The following is a 26,177-nucleotide window of genomic DNA, read 5'->3' on the forward strand; positions in this document are numbered from 1 at the left end:
CCTTCTTGGTAGTGTTTTTGCAAGTTTCATGAAAAAGAAAAAAATATGAAAGAAAAAAAACAAAAATTATACCTAGAAAGTAGGGATTCACTAATTAGTTTCCCAATGGTGGTACACTAACTATTTTTGAATCTTTCCACCAACTATCTGATCCAGCTGGATATTGGTAGCCACCCTAATAATCCACTTGGGCCCCCAACACTGTCACTTTCGACTTTTCAGTTTCCTTAATTTTAGCACAGTTTACTATTTTGGCAGTTTTTTCGGGTCATGAACTTCTAGAGTCATTTTAAGGCTGTAAACGATGTTTTTAGGGAAAACAGAGAGATCAAAAAAGTCCAAATAGGCTAGCCTAGTTTTTAGTCTACTGTTCGAGATCTTCGAAACGAGGTATTATGATAGTCAAACGGAGATCGTATGCCAAAGTTACTACCCAGAGAAATTAATGTACCAATTTACCCAAACATGGCCCACAATTTGGTGCTTCATCTCCTAGTGTTAGGTTTCTTGGATGTTTAGGGTTTTCCATTGTTTCTCAATAATAAATAGGTTTTGGATCCTCATTGTAACACAGTAGCTACCACCTCTCTTCTCAGAGATAAGCTACCACGCTCGAGCTAGTTTATTTCCATTATGCTTGTAAGCATATTTCAGTTTTTTGATATTAATGAAATTAACTGTTATTTTTGCTGCATTTATGTATTTATGGTTATATCTGTAATTTGTTGCATTCATGTTTAAGTTCATATCAGTGGTATCAGAGTGGTCTTCTTTTTCTCTGATTTTTTTTGGATGTCCCCAACGAGGTCAGTGTATAAGGAGTTAGGGCTCGATTTGGTTGAACCTTTACAAGACTAGCCTCACAAAACCCGACAGCCTCCCATGGAGGAAGAAAAGAAAGATAAGGGGGCAGAAGATCCTTTCAAAATATTAACACAATGATGGATAACTTTGCCCAGATCCTTCGACAGCTACCCACAGGCGACACATCTTCATCTAGGAGCCACTATGGAGGTGCCACTCCTTTTAAGGTACAAGTTAACTTCGATATTCCCATATTTGAGGTCAAAATAGATGCAAACGTCGTAGATAAATGGTTGAATCTGTTGGAAGGGTATTTTTCAGTTCATGACTTTTCCAATTGGGAAAATATTACTTTTGCACTTTTCAAAGCCGCCCCACACATTAGGGACTGGTGGGAAACCTATGAAAAAATGGACGAGAGGAAACCCTCACTGTTTTCAGTTGCACCCACTTGGGATTCTTTCTAAGACGCCATCAAGGAACAATATTACCCTGTCAAGAGCTATGAAGATAAATACATAAAGTGGACCACGCTACAGCAGGGAAGGGACCACGATGTGCCAGAGTTCACAAATATTTTCTATACCCTCCACACTAAGTTGGGTAATCAAGGATTATGAGCGGCATTTTGTACTCAAGTACTGCAACTGTCAATACAAGTACAACCGAGACGAGATGGAGTTCCTGTACATATCCTTGTTTAGCACAATATACTGATACGTTTTAAAGATTGAGATAAAGTTTAAACAGAAGAAGCAAGAATTTGGATCTGCGAATCCGAAGCAAGGAAAAGGCGCCCCCAAACCACAAAGAAAAGGCAAATCCAAGGTGAGGTGGCTCAGGACAACCCGCAGAAGCCGCAACCAAAGAAGAACACCACGAAGAAAAAGAAGGACACAGGAAATGTTGTGAGTTCCTATTGACGGAGCTGGACCGCCAACGTTGAGGGGATCACCTCGATATGAAGTCCCAACTATACCTCACACCATTTGGTGTGGGAGTCCCATCTGGTATGATGGCCCGATTCCCATTAACTTAAATATTTTCCTCAGCTCTTGCTTGTCAGCACATGAGAGTGGTCTGCTTTGTCTTCGAGTAGTGAGGTTCGCGTGCCTGGTGATTGCTAGTGTTACTTGTGTCAATGGTTCTTTCACAGTAGAGGGAGAGGGTGGGAGTGATTCCCAAGTCAGATGGGAGGAAGCCCCAATTCTGTTAGGAACACACAACACAACAGGACGTGCACAACGTCCGGAGGAGCAGTCCACACGAATGCGGCAGTCACGACACACAAGGAAAGATAACACGTACAACACAACGGAGGCGTCTGCGTGAGTGTGACGATCGTTATAACAAGTTTACGTGAAAGGTTTGTTTGATGTCCCGGAAGGTAACCAACACGAGCAAGACAATATTAACAACTCATACAACACATTTTCATTAATATATATGTATTACAACAATTGAATGAGTTCAAGTGTTAAACATAGGTTAAAGAAACATGCATTACAAGTGTTCAAGATTAGTCCAATTACAAGACATGTGTGAAAACGTGTTGGCATGTTAGCAGGCTTCTTAATTAAGCGAAAGTTACAAGACACATCGTTACACCATACATCGCTAACCCTGTGCGCGGGGCGTTGGAGCCACTACTTACTCCTCAAAGAAAAGATCACAGACTATCAAGGCTATGTGGGAAGAGCTGAGGTGAAAAGTACCTTGCATGTACAAATGAGGGGGTATTTATAGCCAAGGGTGAAACTGACTCTTGTGGCTATTCGACTTCCCTCATGACTGTTTGAATTCTATTACCTTTCGACTTCACATGACTCTTCATATGACAAGTGGGTGTCTTGGACTTCCACGTTACATTACATTGATTGACAACATGGTCCATAGTAGAGATGTGGACAACATGACTCATGACAGGACTCGACATGACAATGATGGTACATTCGCGTTGCTATTGGTGTGCATGTCGAGCTGCAGTGTTGTTGGGTGATGTATGTCCTCGTGGTGTATCACAGCCTCACCTCCTCATGGCAAAGTGCGTGGAGTCTTTGATGGTCAGTGGGTTTGCTTGATGTTGCATTCGTACATTGCTCCTTGCTTGCATGTTGGCATGCTTGATAGGTTTGTCCGTTCATGAAAAGTGCATGTTCGTCTATCCCTTTGTATGTGAACACATCTTCGCATGTCCGACTGTCCGTCCATTCGCGAACACATCTTTGCATGATCGTTCGTTCGTGAGCACATCTCTTTGCATGCATCGTTTGCTCGTTTGTTGGCGAACATGTCCTTCTACATATACTCCCTTTGTTCATCCCATCCGTCGTTGCACCATGTTTGTTTGTATGCCTGTATCTACAGTCACTCATGACGAGACGACATCAAATCCATAAACCTACTAGTCTACTATGATGCATGATCATTTCGGATGTAGTTGACCGGGAGAGAAGACAAGGTTGCGAGCTTTGAGATGGGATGGAGGCTTCGGGCACTGCTAGAGAAAACTATGTAAAAGTCACTAGGAGATGGTGACAGGCAATCCAGATCTATAGTGTCTGTCCCCGGGGTCTGGTTCAGCTAGAGGACAAAACTGTACAATTTTTTGGAAGAGAAGTTTGGGCTACTGGAAGGCTGGGCAGACAAAATCTACGCAATTTTGGAAGGAAATACGCAATTCCTCGAGGGAACTCGCAGCTGGCTGCCAGGACCGTGGCAGCAAAAACTACGCAATTCATGGAGGGAACTGACAGTCAGCTGCTGGGAGCTTGGCAAAAAAAAATGCGTAATTCCTAGATGGAACTAGTAGTCAGCTATTGGGAGTTGCTAGCGGGAAAATCTGTGGTGATGCTAGAAGGCTGGCCTACTAATCACCTCCGCACAGTTTCTGAGCTAAGAGGACTGTTGGGCAGTAGAGGTCTTGCTCATTAAAACTGCACAGTTTTCCTGGTGAGCAGCCGATTGGTTGATTGGTGGGCTAGGTGGAAAAACTACACAATTTTATGAGGGAGACAAGGACGGGCACTGGGTATTTGTCTAGTCTGTCTGCACAATTTTCTCAATCAGTGGAGTGGGTAAGGTCTGCAGCCTCTGCGCAGTTTTTTTGGGGAGTCAGTCCCGGGGTGATTGTCGTGTCAAACTCTCCGGTTGACCAGCATGAAGGTTAATTGATTAGCTTGCAGGCAATGCAACTTGAAATGACTTGCTTGATGCTTCTGCGATGTTCTGGGTGACAGTCGGTCGATTCAATGACGGGGTGAAGGTCCGGCTATCGAAGGGGAATTCGGTCGTCAAAACTTCAGAAAACGACTAAGTGTGTGAGCGAGTGAAAAGATGCATACGTGAGCTTGCAAACACATAGTTACATGACTTGACGACGAGACGACTCAAACCATCCAAACACACATGCTCAACATGACTGACCAACGGTGTGAGCGACAAGCGCGACGCTTTTGATTGATCATTGGATGACCGCGACGACGCTTGCGCGATAGTATATATGATTCCACGTGTGAGCACAATAGATGTTTACATAGCGAACACAACATGTACACACGAAGCAAAGACCTTGTGTATGACCAAAACATGGTTGTAAGCATGACATTGACATCAACATGCAAAAGTTGTCTGTCGAACGATCAAGCAAGGTGGGTGTGAAGACTCACTCAAGCTCACTGGGTGAACCTGAGTGCGTTCAAACATCAGTATAACTCTCAAAGGAGGCTCTGAAATTGGATGCGGGCCAAAATTTTGGAGGGTGTTACAACCACTACAGCAGTTCCATAAGAGCTCCAGTCACAACACAAGTGAGTGTCAGGCCAAGCAGTCACTAGTGGCCAAGCTGAAGGCTTCTGATTCATACACATGTTCTGACTTTGAGTCAAAAGTTGACAAGGTGAATGACAAAGGGAAGAGAATCATTGACGCGAAGCCCAGTGCCACCGTGGCCACCACCAAAATCCAGAAGATTGAGAATGAAGATCCAGAGGAGGGGGAATGCCTCCTCCACCCACAGATGTTGATGAAAGGTCATTCGCTGCAGTTCATTTTCGACAGTGGGAGCTAACAGAATATCATTTCACTAGAGGTTGTGAAGCGGCTCGGCCTACCGACAATAACACATCCACAACCATACACCATTGGGTGGCTTCACCAAGGATGAGATCTCGCATCAATCAACAGTGTCACCTTCCCTGCAACATCAAGCCCTTCACGAATGAGGTATTGTGTGATGTTTCTTCTCTTGAAGTTTGTGATGTATTATTAGGACAACCATACTTGTGTGTAATGAACCTCGTGAGCCTACCCAGATATTTAGCCCTTATGCTTTATGAATTTAAAATTTTCTTTGTTTATCGTTGAGATTTCACCACTGTCAACGGTATCATCATCATATAAACACTACTGTACTCATAGACTTATTAATCATAATGTTAAAAGTGAATACATACTGTGGATTTTTTTTATGTTCAACGTCCCAACTTGTATGTCATACCAGTTAGTATGGATCCTGCGCAATTTGGGAAAGGATTTAATGTTAACATTCCAAATCTTTTGTTTTACCTCCAACACATGAAGAATGAAGAGTCTCTTATTGCATGCAATTTATAAAGTTTCGAGGATAACCACCCCATTATTAATAAGGTTTTTATATTAATTTGTTATGGCTAACTTGGCCATGCATCAATTTCATAGTCCTTCAGACACAATCAAAATACTGGTGACTTAGCCTTTGTTTCACATGCATGACTAATTGGTCTAGTTTCCATGGATGTAATCTGGATGACATGCATGGCATAGATAATTTGAATCATTGACTTACAAGATTAAATGCATTATTACCTATGATTCTGCATACTCATATATCTACTGCCCTCAATTATCTTAATATGAATAAAGATGATCTCATCATAGTGCTATTGATCATTAACATAAATGCACAAATATCATTGTCCAAGCCCTATGGAAAAACACAACAATCCCACAGTAGATGTCAACCATTCCATAGATCAAATGCATCTACAAATTATCTCTTAGAAACCATTAACTTAGATAATCTCAAAATATCACATGAAATTTCTTCATTACATCTACCAATGATCAATTTTAGATTCCAAAATGTCCACCTTAGTATAAGACTATCACATAATCAGTTAGTACCGGCTCTTTTAATATGCACAAAGGTCATATGCGAAGTCTATCATAAGTAGGCTAACTTCTAAAAAAACATAGGCACAAATAAGTCCACTTATGTATAGTTACCACAAGTAACTTATTTAGCTATTCTCATGCTTACAAATTACGCCAAATTTACACATATGAGCTAGCACTTTAACAACATAAAAATGTCAAAAGTAACCATACACCATTTTCCCTGCAAGTAATAACTTACCACAATGGTGGAGAACATTAATAAATCTTCTCATGTATAAGCATTCCATAAAATTCATTTAGTCCTTATGGCGAGGAAATTTGAGCAAACCTTCTCTTAGACAACTGGAATTATAACAAAGAAGGGAAGAAAACAACAAACATACATTCCACGCATCATGAAACCAACTAAAACATCACTTGGAGAGCGGAGCACCACCACCCAACCATGAATCACCTCTGATCCCCCCCGAGTCGAGGTTCTTGCCATGGATCAACTGCCCCCAATTGATCGATGCAATGGGTATTTAATACCCTCTTTCATTATTTAGTTTCCATTAGCGACGTCTCGCTTTTTATGGATTTTTCCATTTTCCTAGGTCTTTTTTCTGGAAAATCTCGTCTTTATCTCCCACGAGGCTTTTCCTCATAAAATATTTCCTTTATACTATTGATAATCAAGAAATATTTATTTATACTATTTCATGCATGACCATTTATCATCACAATCGATTTTTTTTAAAGTAGACACAACGCAACTGTACACAGTAATTCGGGAGGCCAGAGTTATGGAGTGCGAAACTTTGGCATGTTTACTCCCACAGCAGGCACACACCGATGATGGCTTATCATCAACACCATTAGGTTTAGAAATCATGCTATCTGCATAACCCAATGAGATCTACAAATATTGAGCTTGCTCACTAATTTATAACTAGTCTCCACGCCTTGGAAGATAGAGTACATAGTGGAAGGTGAGGATAAATGTTATCCCCTTTCCCTATTCATGATTATGCTTATCGCTTGGATAACAATTAATCTGACTAAGGATACCTATTATCCCAACCTAGTGCCTCCAATTCAGCAGATTGACAAAGGAAACAACGAGTTCTAGCTGTTTCCTGTGATCTTATACGCTTCCAAAGGACAGTTGAATAATGAAACAATGACTTCAACTTTTTCCCTACGCTCTTTCTTGGACAGTGTCATTAGCTCTGCGGCCAACTCACATAACTCTAATCTATGATAAGGCACATGAAAGAAAAAAGAAACAACAATCGAGATTTTGTGTGGTATTTTACCACTATCCTCGTCGACGTACCACCTTTTCGAGACGTCGTATGATAATCTCTATCCAACTCACGATAATAATGCCTTAGATGAGATTATCCACTCCTCCGTTTTGTTTTTTATCCTTTCCACGCTTGTGGTAACTCTTATCCGCACATAACTGCCTGCAGTGCAGTGGAACAACAACAACCGATATTTTGTGTAATGATTTACATCTATCCTTATCATTCCCTTAATGATTCGTATTCTCTAGATGTTTCATATTCCATTCTCACAATGAAATTTCACTTGGATTTTTTTCTGCATGGGAAGGAAAAAGAAATTTGACTGCTTCCGATATGACTGTTTGGATGAGATGGGGGCACGATGGTTTCTAACTTGGGAAGAAAAACTCCTGTCCTGCAAGCTACGCATATTTGAGTGACGAGGAAATTCATGGGAAGTGTAACTTGACCAAGAATGAAATCACGGTGTTTGGCATCTACACAGATGGAAATCGAATCGATGCCTAAACGTTGTTTTGAAATCACTCTAAACACCCGTATTCCTTGCTGATATTCTACCGAGTGAAAAATTATTGGGTTGTCTAGTATATTGACTGTTTCGCTGATTGGCGTATGGACTGCTATGACTATGCCCACATATATATATATATATATATATATATATATATATATATATATATATATATATATCTTGACCATCCAACACTACGACCGAGGCGCTTATGATATCTAATTTTAGACGATTTATACCATCATGTATATATGTACATCCCAAAATGTACCGCATAGAAATCGATCCATAATTCCTATATGGAAGGTTTATGAATTCTTCAACTTTAATATTGGATAATATCCCCATGTTCTTTGTTTAAAAAAAAACTCTGACTTTACTTCATATAACTTGAAACGTTTTTCAACATCCGGTCACACAATTTAGATGGGTAAAGTCCTCATATATATGTATATATTTTTAAGATTAAAAATACATATATACCATTTTAGATGATATCAAAGTGCTTATGAAATGCTGAATTTTCATGCATATGTTAATAATTTCCCAATAAACCCTCTTAACATTTGGATTCAGCCTTGAGTATATTTAATGACATATTTTAAGATTGAATTTTGTCTTTATGGATCTTGGGATTTTATAATTAAAATCTGTCACTGAAACGCTATGGAGGTGGATGGTCCATAGGCCTAAATGTTTAAACTTATGCTCTGATACCATTTGTAATGAACCTCCTGAGCCTACCAGGATATTTAGCCCCTAGCCTTTATTTAAAATTTTCTTTGTTTACCGTTGATATTTCAGCGTTGTCAACGATGTCATCATCATATAAACACTACTGTATTCATAGACTTCTTAATCATAATGTTAAAATTGAATCGATAATGTGGATCCTTTTTATGTTCAACGTCCCGACTTGTATGTCAGACCAGTTACTACGCATACTGCACAATTTGGGAAAGGATTTAATGTTAACTCTCCAACTCTTTTGTTTTACCTCCAACACATGAAGAATGAAGAGTCTCTTACTGCATGCAGCTTATAAAGTTCCAGGGATAACCTACCTCATTATTAATAAGGTTTTTATATTAATTTGTTATGGCTAACTTGGCCATGCATCAATTTCATAGTCCTTCAGACATAATCAAAATACTGGTAACTCAACCTTTGTTTCACATTCATGACTAACTGGTCTAGTTTCCATGGATGTAATCCTGATGACATGCATGGCATATATAACTTGAATCATTGACTTACATGAATAAATTCATTATCACCTATGATTCTGCATACTCATATATTTATCGCCCTCAATTATCTTAATACGAATAAATATGATCTCATCATAGTGTTATTGATCATTAACATAAATGCACAAATATCATCATTCAAGTCCTATGGCGAAATGCAACAATCCGACAGTAGATGTCAATCATTCCATGGTTCAAATGCATCTACAAAATTATCTCTTAGAAACCATTAACTTAGATAATCTCTAAATGTCACATGCAATTTCTTCATTACATCTACCAATGATCAAGTTTAGATTCAAAAATGTCCACCTTAGTATAATACTGTCACATAATCAGTTAGTACCAAGACTTTTACTACGCACAAAGGTCATATGCGGAGTCGATCATAAGTAGGCTAACTTCTAAAAAAAACATAAGCACAGATAAGTCCACTTATGTATAGTTACCACAAGTAACTTATTTAGCTATTCTCATGCTTACAGATTACACCACATTTACACATATGAGCTAGCACTTTAACCACATAAAAATGTCAAGAGTAACCATACACAATTTTTCATGCAAGTAATAACTTACCACAATGGTGGAGAACATCAGTAAATCTACTCATGTATAAGCATTCCATACAATTCATTTAGTCCTTATTATGGTGAGGAAATTTGAGCAAACCTTCTCTTAGACAACTGAAATTATAACAAAGAAGGGAAGAAAACAACATACATACATTCCACGCATCATGAAACCAACTAAAACATCACTTGGAGAGCGGAGCACCACCACCCAACCATGAATCACCTATGATCCCTCTCGAGTTGAGGTTATCGCCATGGATCAGCTTCCCCCAATTGATCGATGCAATGGGTATTTAATACCATCTTTCATGATTTAGTTTCCATTAGCGGTGTCCAACTTTTATGGTTTTTTCCATTTGCTTAGGTATTTTTCCGGAAAAGCTCATCTTTATCTCCCACGAGGCTTTTCCTCATAAAAGCTTGCCTTTATTTCCCACAAAGCTTCTATGTTTTTTCCTTGATGGATGTTTATCTCCAATACATCCGATGGATATTTATTTCCATTCCATCCAAGCTTATATAGAATCACATCTAGAAGCTTTATCATGAAATATTTATGTCTATCCCATTCCTAAACGGGATTTGGCAAGAATCTCATCTCTTGGTGTCTCGATTTTCCAAGTGATTCATTTATTAATTTATTTAATAATATTTTTTCTTTCCATATTACATATCACACCTATATTTCCTCAGCTTAGGTTTACATTAGTTAACACACAAGGGAGGGGTGTTACATTGTGGAAGCTACATGATGTATATGAGTCTAGACCTCGCTCTGTGATTATTACTCTGGGAAATAAGTTGTACATGATATCAGAGGTAGCCTTGCCTATTGCCATCTCTTTGATCACTGCAAAGCAATGCAGTAAGATCATTTCCCATACTAGGAAATTTGTTTTCCTTATGTTGTAGCGACTACAACTACCCTCCAAAATTTTGTCTTAGCTTCATTTTGGAGCCTCCTACCAACCATCCTTAGCATCATGTCTTACACTGTCCAAGTACAAATGCTTCAGCTGAGTTTCAGTGGCTTACTAGATTGTGCTTGTCAACTTGGTTGTATCTCACCCACAGGATGACACTCTGGGACTTGGTCATTTTCTGGTTGTGATGCTCACCTAGGAAATTGAACAATTCTGGAGGGGAACTAATCTTCCCTTTGGAAATTGTGCAATTTTGGAGGGGAACCAGTCTTCTCTCTGGAAATTGTGCAATCCATCTGGGCTGCTTGCTAGGCTCCAGAAATGCAAAATCTAGCCAGGCAGCGTTCCTTCTGAAAACTGCACAATGTAGCCCAACACTGGGCTTCCTCTAAAAAATTACGCAATTCTGACTGACAACAAGGGCTTCAGTCCAGAAATTGCGCAATGCATGAGGGACAACCAGACTTGGTCAGCCCAGAAACTGCTCAAATGCCATTCCTAAGCTTACAGGCTGTTGCATGTGCTCCCAGGTTGACCAGTTCCCTCAAGGACTGAGCAATCTTGATTTGCATGCATGGGATGCTTTAACCGAAAAAGAAAAACGCAAAAAAAAAAAAAGCATCCCTTAATTTTAGGGATCCATTTTTAGCAGCTAGAGGTTACAAGCAACAAATCGCTTTAGAAATCTCCCGCTAGGTATCGCTTTTTCCTAGATTTGTGGCATGCGCATCATAACCCTCGATCTTATCAAACTTATTTATTCGACGCTTGAGAGCTCATTCCCCACATCGAATTAGGAATATTTTTCTTTCAATCAATCTCGGTTACATTTAGATCTTCATATGCTAAGATGTCTAGCCTATTTATGCCTAAGAATGCATGTAAAGCTATTTTAAACTCTAATCTAATCCTAAACATAAAATAAAAGTTAGAATTTAGTTTCTGTGATTAAAAGTAGGAGAAGAATAATGCCTACTATATTTTGTGGGTATATGGGGTCAACTAAGGATTCCCTGGAAGAGATGTAACTAGATCTAGGGTGATGACTAGGGTTGTCCATCAAAAACCCTAGAAGATCCACCTAGTACATTCAAATGTAAGATAATTCACTCGGAAGACTCTCCAATAAAAATATTACATTGAAGGAAGGGCGATTCCAATTCCCTTCCCTTATCATTTCATTTTCCTTTTGAATTTTAAAATTTACCATTTCTAGTTTTAGATTGTTATCTGGATAATAGTGAAATTAGTTGTGTGGCTTTAACTAATATTTGATAGTTATTACTAAGTACTTTGTTTTCTTATCTATTTTGGTTTTGTAACAACAATGTAAACTATGCTTTGATGCCATTTTCTGAGGTTATAATTCCTAATACTAACCAATTTTGGTCCAGATCCTTGTGTGTGTTATTATTTTATTTTTATATAAACAATAATAACATTGCCTCGCAATAAACCTTATGAATTTTCGTTAGCCTTTATTGTATAGCAACATTGATTTTATGATTTGATTGAAAGTATGATTCCATATACTATGGTGATTCACATGCTGTGAATTATGGTAATTTCATATTGATATCATATTATATAGTTGTGGTAAATGATTTTAAATTGTTTATATTTCCCTTTGTGTTGTTTTCGAGTGAGCAAATCCTTTGGTTGATATTTGTTTCGATGCATGAGTTCATGTATTATGTTATTGCTGATGACATGCCTTCAAGTACTATGTTGACCTGAACATTTGAATTTTGGGATTGATAAAATTATGGTTATATATTATGGTATCTACTATAGTATGATCTATGTGATAGTGTAATGTTTTGGTGCAATTAAACTTACGACATTGCAATTTCTTATTTCCATATACCGAATGATATATGGCGGTGCGATATGGATTTTGTATAATTCCATTTCGGTACCGTGTTCCCAATTTGGCACTCCCGTCTTGCGACACCTGTATACAAAGTAACATGTAGCCGTTACTCAACCTGTAAATCATTAAAACAATCCCACTGTCATGACAAATCTATGGCACTTTCTTGAAACTACACATTGTGACCTTTTCAGTTTCCCTGTGGGGTTTTCATTTCGACATTTTTTCTAGTTTCACTTCTCCCTTTTTTGTTCCTAGTCTCTCTACAAATTTCTATAGTTTCGACCTTTTGTGCACTTGTTTTTGGCCTGTTAATCTAATCCTTGGCTAATATTTTGTTTCTGTAACACCTATGTCAATAGTTCGAACAAAATTGGTAGGGAGCGGACTTGTTGAGACTTATTGAAGAATACACGTCCCTCTTCAAACATGTCAACAGTTCCAAGGATTTAACAATGACATTGTCAAAGATTTCACTTCCGCATTTAAAGGAGAGCGAGTTAATTTTTTCGACTTAGAAATGGAAGTTGATATCGATTTTGTGAATGAAGCCACTTCTCTCTCCACAAAAGGCGAACAATGGTCTAAGAATAGTCCCATTCGAGAGATCCCATGACAGAAGTTTCTAGAGAACAGGGACAAGGGTTACTACGTAAGAGGAATATCTGTGAACTATCTCAAATCGAATTGGAGAGATTTCTTAGATTTGATACACTATTACATAACTTATGAGGGTCGCTATGCACTGGAGTTTTTTATCATATCGGAATGTTGATGGCTCTTCTCAATAACGATCTTAATTTTCCCTACTCTTGCGCAAGGGTTTACCCAAAATGGCGAAAATATATTTGTTTGATTGTAAGAACCCAAATAGGTCGCTCTTCCACCATGGTAAAAAGACAAAGTCTAAGTGAGACCTAGATTTCTAAAGAGACGGAGGATGAATAATAGACCTCATTTACTCTTAACATATGGAAACCAAATTGAAGATACCTAAATCTTATTGCTATTCTTAATAGCACAAACCTGGGAGAAGAATAAGAAAGAACATGAAGACACCTTGCATGCAATTTGCATATTTAAAGTGCATATAATTTGAATATTTAAAATGATATTCAAAAGGATTTTTTGAAATTGAATTATTATTTACTAAGGTCACATGGAACTGACAAAGAAATGAAGATTGAAGATCGAGAACTATGTGATGTGCTTATTGAGGAGTGATCTCGAGTTTGGATGTCTTTAATTTTGTTCACTTAATATTTGTAGTTATAAGCAACGATATAAACATAAAGGGAGCTTGTTGATAAATAGTTTAGTAACGTGAGTAATATTAAAGTTGACATGGACAATAATTTTCCCTATAAAATACTTTCAAATAAATAGTTTATATATATATATATAGATATAACAAATGAAATTAAAAATAATTATTTTTCTTACATTTATATAAAAAAATTATTACAATTATAAGAAATTATAAAATTTACTTTAGATTATTTCTAATATAAAAAATAATGAAAATAAATTCATAAAAACTTGATTATAATCCAAATGAATTATAAAAATTTACATAAATACATTTAGATGCTCAAGTACCCAAGCACCATTATCCACTCTCAAGGAAAACAATTTTTGCCTAGAATTTTTTATTAACCTCTGGTTTAGTCTAATACAAATCTCCCAGCTGCTTTTAGAGTTTCATTGTGTTTATTTTCCTTCAAATACATTCAATAATATAAAATTAGCCAAAGAAATAACAATACAACTTCCAACGTTTCAATCCAACACCATTCAATCTTCATCTTTCATACTAAGAGTTTTTCTTTCAGATACAACCCATAGATTTCGATCTATGAAATAGATCCTCTGTATTGAGCTTCCACAATTCAAAAATAGTGCCATTAAACTTCTCCATGTCTAATCTAAATTTTATTTACATTTCCTTAAACACAAGCTCCTTTTATGTAAGCTCCCAATCAATATAATATTAGATCAAACAAACCGTGTGCCTAGCAACATATATTTTGATCTATGAAATAGATCATATGTATTGAGCTTCCACAATTCCAAAATAGTGCCATTAAACCTCTCCATGTCTAATGTAAATTTGTTTTCCATAACCTTCAGCACAAGATCCTTTTATGTAAGCTCCCAATCAATCTAAGATTAGATAAAAGAAACCTTATGGCTAACAAGATATAAAATGAGTAAGATCTCATAGCAAATGAGAGGAAGTAAACATGTAGAATATGCACAAAACATAGAGAAGAATATGCCAAAGTTAAATAAAAAAAATAACTAATAAATAACACAAAAAATACAACCAATCATCAATTTCTCCAAAAAAAAAAAAAAAAAAAACCTTACGATAAGAAGACATCATAGTGTAAAGCATGATCAAGGTATTTTTTAGAATCTAAAATTTTCATGCATGCTCAATTTATTATTTATTATTTGAATTCTTCATGCCCACCACCTTAACAAATAAGCAGCCTATTAAAAAAATTGTAAACATTTATGATTTTTATATTCTACATCTTAAATTAATATTAACCAATCAAATAACATTCATTAATTTTTAATAATTTATATTATCCATTACCTTTTTTAAATAAGCATTCATTACTTTATAATAACCTACATTTATTTATTATTGTATAATAATATTTCTTATTACTATTTAACGGAGTTGTATTTAGTGCGACTTTTTGGATTTTCCGGTGCTGGAATCGGGTGGAAAAAATTGAGGTGAAATCCTTGTTTGTGTTATTTAAACTGGTTTTTTGACTGTATATATGGATTCACCACCCTCAAAAACCCCTAGGAATTACAATGAAACTTGTGATTTCAATAAGTTGTTGCCAGATTTTAAAGAAATTATACCGGAAAAAACCACCGGAAAAGCTTCCAAAAAGTCGCACGAAAGACAACTCCCTATTTAACCATCATTTTTTTTCTTCGGAAAAATCTGAGCAGATCAATGATCCAGATTTAAACAGGGATGCAACAAATTACAGAGATAACCATAAACACAGAGATGCAGCAGAAATAATACTTCATTTCATTAATGTAAAATACTAAAATATGCTTACAAACATAAATGGAAATAAACCAGCTAGGGCGATGGTAGCTTATCTCTGAGAAGAGATGTGGCGGCTACATGCCTCTGAACTGTGTTACAATGAGGCTTGAAGGCCTATTTATTGTTGAGAAACAATGGAAAACCCTTAACATCCCAAAACCTAATCCTATAAGATGAAACGTCAAATTGTGGGCCCCGTTTTGGGTAAGTTGGTACATCAACTTCCCGGGGTCGTAACTTTGGCATCTGATTTTCGTTTGACGCGTACAATAGCTCGTTAGAAAGATCTATCCGAGCACTACAACTTTGGGAAGAGCAAGATTAGTCCATCAACCCATGTTGCTCCTAGATTTCCCAAAAAACATCGTTTAGGGCCTCAAAACAGCTCCGGAAGTTCAGGACTCGAAAAACTGCTAAAAATAGTAAATTGTGCTACAATTACGGAAACTGAAAAACTAAAAGAGACAGTTGTGGGGTCCAAGTGGGATAGGTGGGTGGCCACCAACATCCACCTAGATCATTCCTCCCGCCTTAGGAATCAATGGTCCCCATTGCGTTGAGTTCCTCCATCTGCTAAACTTGGTCCCTAGTGAGCTGTTCTGCAATCTCGGATGTGTCCAGTAATGGTGGGAAGCATGGTCGAGGGCGATACACATTGAACACTTGGTGCAGGCAAAGGAATGGAGGAATGATTTGCTCCAAAGCATTATTTCCCACAACCTTGGTAATGGTGTGAGGACCATGTCGGTGTGGTCGGAGCTTCTGATGGGCTCTTGTAAGGCGTTCTTTCTGCAGATGCAACCAGACTTTGTTGCCCACATGAAGCTTGTGTGGTACCCCTGTGGGTGAGGAGAAGTTGTTCGTGTGTTCTTTCATGACTGTATCCCTCTGCTGCTGCTGCTGCGTGGAGGAACCCTTCGTGGGGGTCATGGATGTGGAGACGATCTTCCCCTTACTTTGGGAGCGAACCAGACAGAAAATGAATTTCCTAGTCTGGGAGATGAGCTTTATGCCTTTCTTGGTAGTGATCAAAGAGGTGGCGGTAGGTGGGGCTACCTCTGGTATCCTGTATAATGAATTACCCAAAGAAATAATGGCAACACGAGGCCTTGACTCATACACAGCATGTCACCTCCACAAGTATGGCTGGCCTAATAGTACATCACAAACATCCAGAGGTGTAACATCACACAATACCTCGTCTGTGAAGGGTTTGATGCTGTAAGGAAGGCGGCACTACTGGCAAACTCGGATATCTCGTCCTTGGTGAAGCCACCCGATACTGTATGGCTGTGGGTGTGGTGTAGTCAGTAGGCCCAACTGCTTCACGACCTCTGCTAAAATGAGGTTCTTTTGGCTCCCACTGTCAACAATGAATTGCAGCGGCGAACCCTTCACCCACATCTGTGAGTGGAAAAGATGCTCCCTCTCTTTTGGATCCTCGGGCTCATTCTTTTGGATCTTGGCGGTGGCAACAGTGGCGCTAGGCTCCGCGCCAATGATCTGCTTCCCTTTGCCATTCCCCTTGTCGGGTTCTGACTCAGGGTCGGAGCATGGATCTGATTCTGAGGCTTTCAACTCGGCCACCAGCGACTGCTTGGTCCGACACTCACTTGTGTTATGAGTGGGGCTCTTATGGAACTCACACCACTTTCCCGTGTCCTTCTTTGACTTCGTGGTGTTGTTCTTTTCTTGTGGCTTCGACGAGTTGTCTTGGGTCACCCCGCCTTGGCTTTGTCCTTTGGTCTTCGGATTCACAGATCCAAAGTCTTGCTTCTTTTGTTTGAACTTTTGCTCGATTTTGACAGTGTATCAGTACATTGTGCCGAACGAGGAGATGTTCAGGAACTCCATCTCTTCCTGGATGTATCTGTGTAGGAAGCCGTGGTATTTGAGTACCAAATGTAGCTCAGCATCCTTAATACCCAACTGTGTGCGAAGGGTATGAAAAATTCTTGTGAACTCTAGCACATCTTGGTCCCTTCCCTGCCGCAGCGTGGTCCACTTTATGTATTTATCCTCATAGCTTTTGATAGGGTAGTATTACTCCTTGATGGCATCCCGAAATGAATTCCAAGTGGGTGCGGCTGAAAACAGTGAGCCTATACTTTCATCCTTCTGTTCGCAATAGGCTTCCCACCAGTCCTTGACGTGGGGGGTTGCTTCGAGAAGAGCGAAAACAATCTTTTCCCGACTCGAAAATTCATGAACAGAAAAATACCCATCAAGCAGATTTAACCATTTATCTACCGCATCTGTGTCTATTTGACCCTCGAAGACAGGGATTTCAAAATTAACTTGTATCTTAAAGGGTGTGGTGTTTCCAGAGTCGATGTTGGAAGCTGATGTGTCGCCTCTAGGTAGCCGCTGAAGGATCTGCGCAAAGCTGTCCATCATCGCGTTCCTTTGTCGCTCGAGGGCTTCTTCGAGCAAGATTTTGATAGGTTCTCCTGCCCCCTCGTCTTTCTTTTCATTCGCCATGGGAGGCCGTCGGGATTTTCTGGGCTGGTCTTGCAAAGGTTCGACCAGTTCAAGCCCTAACTCCTTATATCCCGACCTCATTAGGGACATGCAAAGAAAAACAGAGAAAGAGCAGACCGCTCTGATACCACTTATCTGCATTTAAACAGAAATGCAACAAATTATAGAGATAACCATAAACACAGAGATGCAGTAGAAAAAATACTTCATTTCATTAATGTAAAATACTAAAATATGCTTGCAAACAGAAATGGAAATAAACCAGCTAGGGCGATGGTAGCTTATCTCTAAGAAGAGATGTGGTGGCTACATGCCTCTGAACTGTGTTACAATGAGGCTCGAAGGCCTATATATTGTTGAGAAACAATGGAAAACCCTTAACATCACAAAACCTAACCCTAGAAGATGAAACGCCAAATTGTGGGCCCCGTTTTGGGTAAGTTGGTACATCAACTTCCCGGGGTCGTAACTTTGGCACCTAATCTTCGTTTGGCGCGTACAATAGCTCGTTAGAAAGATATATCTGGGCACTACAACTTTGGGTAGAGCAACATTGGTCCGTGGACCCACCTTGCTCCTAGATTTCCCAAAAATCGTCGTTTAGGGCCTCAAAACGGCTCCGGAAGTTCAGGACCTGAAAAACTGCTAAAAATAGTAAATTGTGCTACAATTACAGAAACTGAAAAATTGAAAGAGACAGTTGTGGGGTCCAAGTGGGATAGGTGAGTGGCCACCAACATCCACTTGGATCAATCAACCTCAAAGGGAATCTTTTAAAGCTCGTCGGCTAGATCAACCCCGAAGGGAATATTTTAAAGCTCGTCGGCCAGATCAACCCTAAAGGGAATCTTTTAAAGTCTGTCGGCTAGACTAGCAGGGCCTAACCCCAAGGGTGTCGATGAGAATTGACCCTGTGAACTCCCAATCGACGAGGTACTTAACAACGGGGAATCGACCATTGTGTGAGTAGTGGCACTCTTTAGTGGAGCACTCCTTTGATTAACAGCTCTTGGTCGAAGGGTATTTATTTGCCCATCTTTCATAATACAAAGTGAAAGTTAAAATTTGCATAAGTGTGAGTGAGTGGATAGCGGTCAAGCACCTAGGAAGATTGGGCAACTTTGGCCATAGTAGGACCTTCTTAATAGCAAATAGTTATATGTAGCTCACAAGATTCATTGTTGTGGAGATTGTATAGTTTAATTACTGTCGAAAGCATAAAGCATTGACCAAATCTAAGTTAATTGGCACAGTGGATCGTCACCAGAATACCAGGTGAACAACAAACAGGGCAACTGCCTTTTCGAACTCTAAAAATTAGGCTGAACTCTATATCTTGGCTATATGTCAAACACAAATAGGAAGTGCCTCTTTCATTTTTAGTACTAAATTAATATATCACCTAATTCATATGAAATTTGTCTTGTCAAAGTCCAAGCAGTTGAAAATTGAAATAGAGATCCAAATATGTAAGAATTGGTAGCTTCCTAGATATGTAGAAATAAGCGCTCAAATTTTGTTATTTGAGTGAAGGAGATTTGTAAATTGATTCCATAATATATTTTCAATGAACAAATTGTCAGAGAATTGTTTTTCTACAACATTTAATCTTTTTGATTCATTTAACGAGCCAAGATACGAGGCAAATGACCCCTGAATTGATTTTAGCCTTCTGTCCATTAGAGCAACTTGGGGCAACAACCTGATCTCCGAAGGCAAACTGCTAGAAAAATGGGTTTACAAGGAGTGAGATTCATTCCATCCCGAACCATTTTCACCACATAAAATACATAGTTTTGTAGGCATTATGTCCCTGGCACAATGTTTTCAACCTTTGTAGCTAATGGAGCACATTGCATACCAATTAGTCGTAGGAAGTATCCCTAGTATCCCTTTTGTTGTCAAAATATAATTGTTTTGGAAAAAAAAAGTCAAATAAAAATAATGGGAAAAAGAAAAAGGGACCATGAATAAAAGGAAAACAATACACTTTTTCAATCTTAACGTGAGACCAGGAATTCTGAGCTAGCCTATTAGATTTCCTAGGCCAAAACCATAGCAGTTTGGTAACGTTTTTAGTTTCTAGTCAAATGTTTTCAAAGATGGTATTGTGTGCGTCTTATTGGGTCAATAACTTGTTTACCATGGGGTCATCTTGAGATGAGTTGGTCCTCTCATGAGGATTATAAACCCTTGTTTGTCCCTCAACAGGGAAAAAATGTGGTATATGTTTTATGGTTGTAATAACTAATTTTGAAGTTTATTATACTTTTCAATTATGTTTATTCATAAATGAGTAACTAAAAACCAAAAATATAGGGAAATATATGGTGTATGGTAAAAATATAGTTTCTTAGTTGTTATTATCTATATAGGTATTTGTGGGTGCTGAGGGTGGGTAAGGAATGAAGAAGGGATACAAAACATGTAATATTATTTGACATTGTGCTTTTTTTCCACCTCCCAATTTGTGTTGGAACACTCATTATTATTCAAAACTTTTCTTAGTGTGTATTGTTTTTCCTTTTCTTTTCTTCGTCTTTTTTATTATTGAAAACCCACCTACTCATTGGTCTATTGCATTGATTTTCTTCGAAGTTATGACACAAGAATGTCAACATTTGAGTGTGAGAGGTCTGTTGTTGTTGGCAATCCACAAATGATCAAACACACAATTGAGATTGTTGCCACTTCACAAATAACAACCCTAGCATTAACGTAATCATTCCCATTAAAATATTTTGAGTTCTCATTATTCTCACGATTGATATTGTTTTTGAATGGAGGATGCCTCAACCTATTGGTATTTTAGTAAAAAGAAAAATAAGGATGGTATTGTGTGGGTATATTAACTTTTTTTATTCTCTTCTCAAATAGAGCTCAACTAATATGGTTATAGTTGGATAAGTGAAAAAATATGTTCCTCTCATTGGGAAATTTTCACTTAATTAAGAGTCATAAGAGATCAATCCCTCTTAAGATGACTTGACTAGAATTGGTTGTTGTTCCCTCACATTTATGCACTTGACCAAAATTCCAATTGGTTCTATCACCCCCCAACATTTGACATTTCACTATAAGACTTCTTTGACTTCGAAAAACTAATTGTTGGGATAGATCTTGGTCCTCCCGTTTCGTGTATAGAGCCATTGAATGTTGATTGGAAGTTTGAGAACCAGATATATGTTGGTTTTTGTTGGGATAGATCTTGGTCCTCCCATATCATGTATAGAGCCATTGAATGTTGATTGGAAGTTTGAGAACCAGATATATGTTGGTTGAGCTAGGGGTCAATGTCATTCATGCACTCAACTAGGTGGCTGGGTTGATTTATAAGTTTTTAAAGTGATGGCATTGGCAATCATCCAAATAGAGAAAGAAAATCAATCCCAATGTTTTGTCCCTTTGTCATCTCTTAGATTGAGTGGCATTGCTAATAGAAGATTATGTCATCATATAGAGAAATTTAACCTTTCAACACATATTTCATTAAAATTGGAATTATACCATGGATCTAGATTTTTTTATACTTTAACTAGATTGAGTTTTTCTGAAACGAGGAATTAGAAAATCACTTAATTCATTACTTTGAATGGATATATTCACTATTATTGTGATAAAATTATCATAATAAACTATGTAACATAAATTTATATAAATTTGTTGAAGAAAATATTCAAGTATTCATGTCTTAATGAATAATACTAAGTTATTTTCAATTATTATTATTCTTGTTTTTTGTTTGTTTAATCCACATGGGATTTCAATGTTGAATTTCATTATTTACATAATACTTCATAACAAAACCATTTCCAATTGAGCTACCCTCAGTGGGTTTATTATTATTTTTTTAATCAATTATTAATGTTTGTAATTTCTAATAAGTATTATGGTTAATAATAATAATTCTTAACTATTAATAATAATTTACTAATGCAATTTATAAATTAATAAATTATTCTTAAATAGCTAAAAAACTAATCAATTAATTTATTTTAATTATTTAAAATTAAAATAATTAAGGGGGTTAATTTTTCACCTTATTGACTAACTAGAAATCCTATTATTTTGGGGATTTGGACAAAATAATATCCCTCAATTTCGACTTCATTTTTTTGCCCTCGATTTATTAGTGACCGACCTTCGACTATCCTCACCTGTAATGCCCCACTTAAATCTTATCCTACAGATTTTTTAATGTTTACATTATCTGAAAATATTGAGAAATATTGGTCTAATATAAAATTCATGATTTCCATTATTCAAATTCCCCACTTACCTTCTCAAATTGAATATTAGGTAGGATATGGTCTCCTTCCATTATTTCAAAATATATGTATTCATTTCACATTACCCAATGTACCCTCACATTTACTAAGGAGAAGACATGGTCCTCTCCATGTAATTACATCTCACATTCCCCAATGTACCCTCACATTTACTTGGGAGAAGACATAGTCCTCTCCATCTTATTATCAATATATATATATTCATTTCACATTCCCCAATGTACCCTCACATTTACTAAGGAGAAGACATGGTCCTCTCCATGTAATTACATCTCACATTCCCCAATGTACCCTCACATTTACTTGGGAGAAGACATAGTCCTCTCCATTTAATTATCAATATATATATATATATATATATATATATATATATATATATATTCACCTCACATTCCCAAATGTACTTTTCAGATTTACTTGGGAGAAGACATGATCCTTTCCCATTAAATTCTCAATTTTATATTCATGTCACATTTCCAAATGTACTCCTAGCTTACTTGGGAGAAGAGAAGTCAACTGTAAGGATGGATGAGAAGTTAATGACATTAATGAGAGGTGGTTGAGATGGAGAAGGGAAGGAGGGTATAAAAAGGGAAGGGGGAAGGAAGAAAGGGGGGTTGGGGGTCTTGCTTATGATTGTGGGGGTTGGTTGTGATTGTTTGGACTTGTTATGATTTTGGGAGACCTTGGAAACCTATGGAGGTTTCTTGGGTTTGAGAGGAGGAAAGTATTGTTATCTGGTTTTGCACATTCTTCTTGAGGACACACTATATCTAGTTGGACTTGGGCATGGAGGGCTAGGAAACCTGTGGAGGTTTCCTGGGCTAGGAATTTATTTCCTAGTTGGCTGGGAGGTAAATCCGGTTGGGTTGGTGATAAGGAGCGTTCAGCTGGAGCTATAAGACAAAGTTATCATCATCAACCACCAGAATAGGCATTTTTCCATGGACTACTCTTGTTAAGTTGATATCGATGGAATGCTCACCTTAATTTATGTTGCTTATGATAAAATGATAAGATGCTAAATGTTTAAAGCTATGTAAGAAGGTCAGTAAGCTCATTTTATTACTTTTAAATCAGCAGGAAAATAGATCTGTTAGTGTATAATAGATTGAGGCTCTAATAACAGGAATTAGGCCCTTACACATGGTATCAGAGCTTTGGTTCAAAATCTGGACCCAAAGCCCACTAAATAACTAGTCCATAATCAAATTTCTTATTAAATAGTTGAAAATCCAGAAAATTAGAATGTCAAAAAGTTTCAACAGCAGCCCAATGGCTTAGTGCCTAGGGATATGACAGAGCTAGTGTTTTGCTTCAAGTTAAATGCGCTTGTAAAATTCCTGACAGAATAAATAATATTATAGAAATAAAAATAAAAAAATCTGGACCGAGCTCCTAGATGAAGAAGCTTGCAGTTCTAGGGACTTTTGCAAACAGTGATTAGGCTGCAGTTTTGTGGATCAAGATAAAGATTAATATAGACGTAAAAGGCAGAAACAGGTAATTGCAGCGATTGCCCTTGAAATAGAAATAATAAGAAGGCGACCAATGGATCCGAATTATTATACTCAGTTGGGATAAATATTGGATGGAAAGGAGTTGGCTTTTGCTACGGGCAAACCTACTGGTTTTACCTATTGAAAACTCTTTCTCATACGTGAAACAAATCCTATCGAAAACGCAAGAGCAAAGCAATAACCATAACATCGAAGTTTGTGTGAGATAGGATGAGTGGGGCAGGACTTCCCGACTTCTTCTGCAGGGAGGCTCAGCGTCTTGGCTATGTAGCTCGATCTGCTTTCAAGCTTTTGCAGATACAGAAACAGTTTAAAATTATAAAGCCTGGGGCGTCCATCTTGGACCCTGGATGTGCTCCTGGTGCTTGGTTACAGGTTGCTTGCCAGAACTTGGGTCCTTTGAGCAAGGGTGGGGCAGTTATTGGGGTTGACGTAAAGAACAGAAGGTGAAGGTGCCTTCATCTCATTGTGATGAACGAGTCCAAACAGTATATGGGGATATTATGAAACTCAAGTTCGGACAACTTAGAGCATTGTCACCTCAGGTAATGTGATAATATTTTAGAATTGGATGAACTGCGTTTTTAATTGAATACTTTTGAGATTAGAATCCACTTGTTTATACTGTACACCCAGTTTTTCTACTTCTATATTATCAGAGTTGAAGCGTATCTGTGAAGTTTTATTGAACCGTTCTCATGATGGTAGTGCTATTTTCAGCAACGAGCAAGTAGCTGTAATTGTTTTCATCAAAGTTATGCATGTACATTACTTGTGCAACATTTTTCCTTACTGGAATTTAGTTCTATTAGGCTAGAAGAATAAATTACCAGTAAACAGAGTTATATTAAAAACAAAGTGTTTCCATCTATCATACTTGCTTCCATCGAAGGAATCACAAGTATTTATAATGTTAAAAGACATTAATTGTTTGAGGGTTCCACTAATTTACTTTAGGACAAAATAACTGAATTACCGATTATATAAGGATTGAGTTGCTTTACTTTAGGACAAAATAACTGAATTACAGATTACATGGGATATAAGGATTGAGTTGCTGATATGAGAGATTCATGATGAGAGCATGAATCTCTCCTGTAGATTACATAACTCGATTTTGTGGGATCTAATCCATCATACTACACCAACAAACTTATGCTCTGTCATGTTACTCTATCCACTGCTTAAGACTACTTGACTAGGACATTGAACGAGCTTTGATGATGACATGGATGTTTTTTGGCTGTGTTCCATAGGTGGAAAACCATCTCCTTACATTTTTCCACATCCCTCAACTTTTAGTTTTGCTGGACCATATCTGGAGATATGATAACCTGTGATTTGGCTACAGAAAGGAAGAGCAGCTGCAGAATATGTCATTTTCCACAACCACGACACTTTGAACTGTTTTTATAAATAAACATACAAAGATATAGAAAGATGGACATTATTTCCTTGAAACTTTCCACCTGTAACCACTGTAGCTCATATATGGTTTTTATGCACAAATGATAGCATAGGATTGTGAAATGATGGCTATGGTAGGCTTCTAGGAGTAAATATAGGGAAAAATAAGGACGACAAAATGAAAAAAAAAACTTATTTTTGAACATAAAAAAAAAATCTTGCCGACTCCTTATACTGTTGTCTGTAAGGCCTCTAAATCTTCTTCTAAAGACAGCAAATAATTTCTTGATGTACGCTAACTTCACCAACTTCATCATGATAATTGGCTAAATGATTTTCAATTTTAATTACATTGTTGCCAACAAATTTTGGAAATTGGAAGCCACGTATTATACTTCTATGGCATGTTATGTGGGGATCCTTGGATTGGAGCGTAATAAATATTCTTTACATATGGCTGTTCTGAGCTTTCAACAAATAAAACTCTTATATTTCCAAGGATTTCAAGATTCTTATTCAAGGGAGCTTGAGAACATCTCTTGATTCTCTTCCTATAAACTTTCTCTGGATCAACAAATCTTGGAGAAAGCTTCTGGGAGGAACTCCTTGTATAGTATTTATGATGTGAAGTTTCATCTCGCGGACTCACCAGATGAGTGTTTTAGATAAAGATTTAGAGACACTTATCAAGTCTGCCAAAGCATTATCTTCTTGATTTCCAGGAAATGAACTTTTCCCCTGGCAATGAATCCAATTGTCACCACTTGATCTCACACCCTATGTGCAAAGGCTCCACCAGGTGAAAGGACAAATGAGTCACCATTGTCACCTTTGCACCCTCTTCCCCCACTTTCTGAGGAATTGCAATCACCACCAGTTTGGCTTCCCTATTTCTATATATTCTTCAAGTGTATGATGATTGACTTCTTTATAATGGTATAGTTGACAATCCACTTAGTTTATTTTTATTCGAGAAATATTGGTCTATATACATCAACCTATTCAAATGG

The sequence above is a fragment of the Pinus tabuliformis genome, chromosome 7 (assembly GCF_031772625.1).
Source record: "Pinus tabuliformis cultivar Carrire ecotype Pingquan chromosome 7, CPIR1, whole genome shotgun sequence".
Taxonomy (NCBI): Eukaryota; Viridiplantae; Streptophyta; class Pinopsida; order Pinales; family Pinaceae; genus Pinus; species Pinus tabuliformis.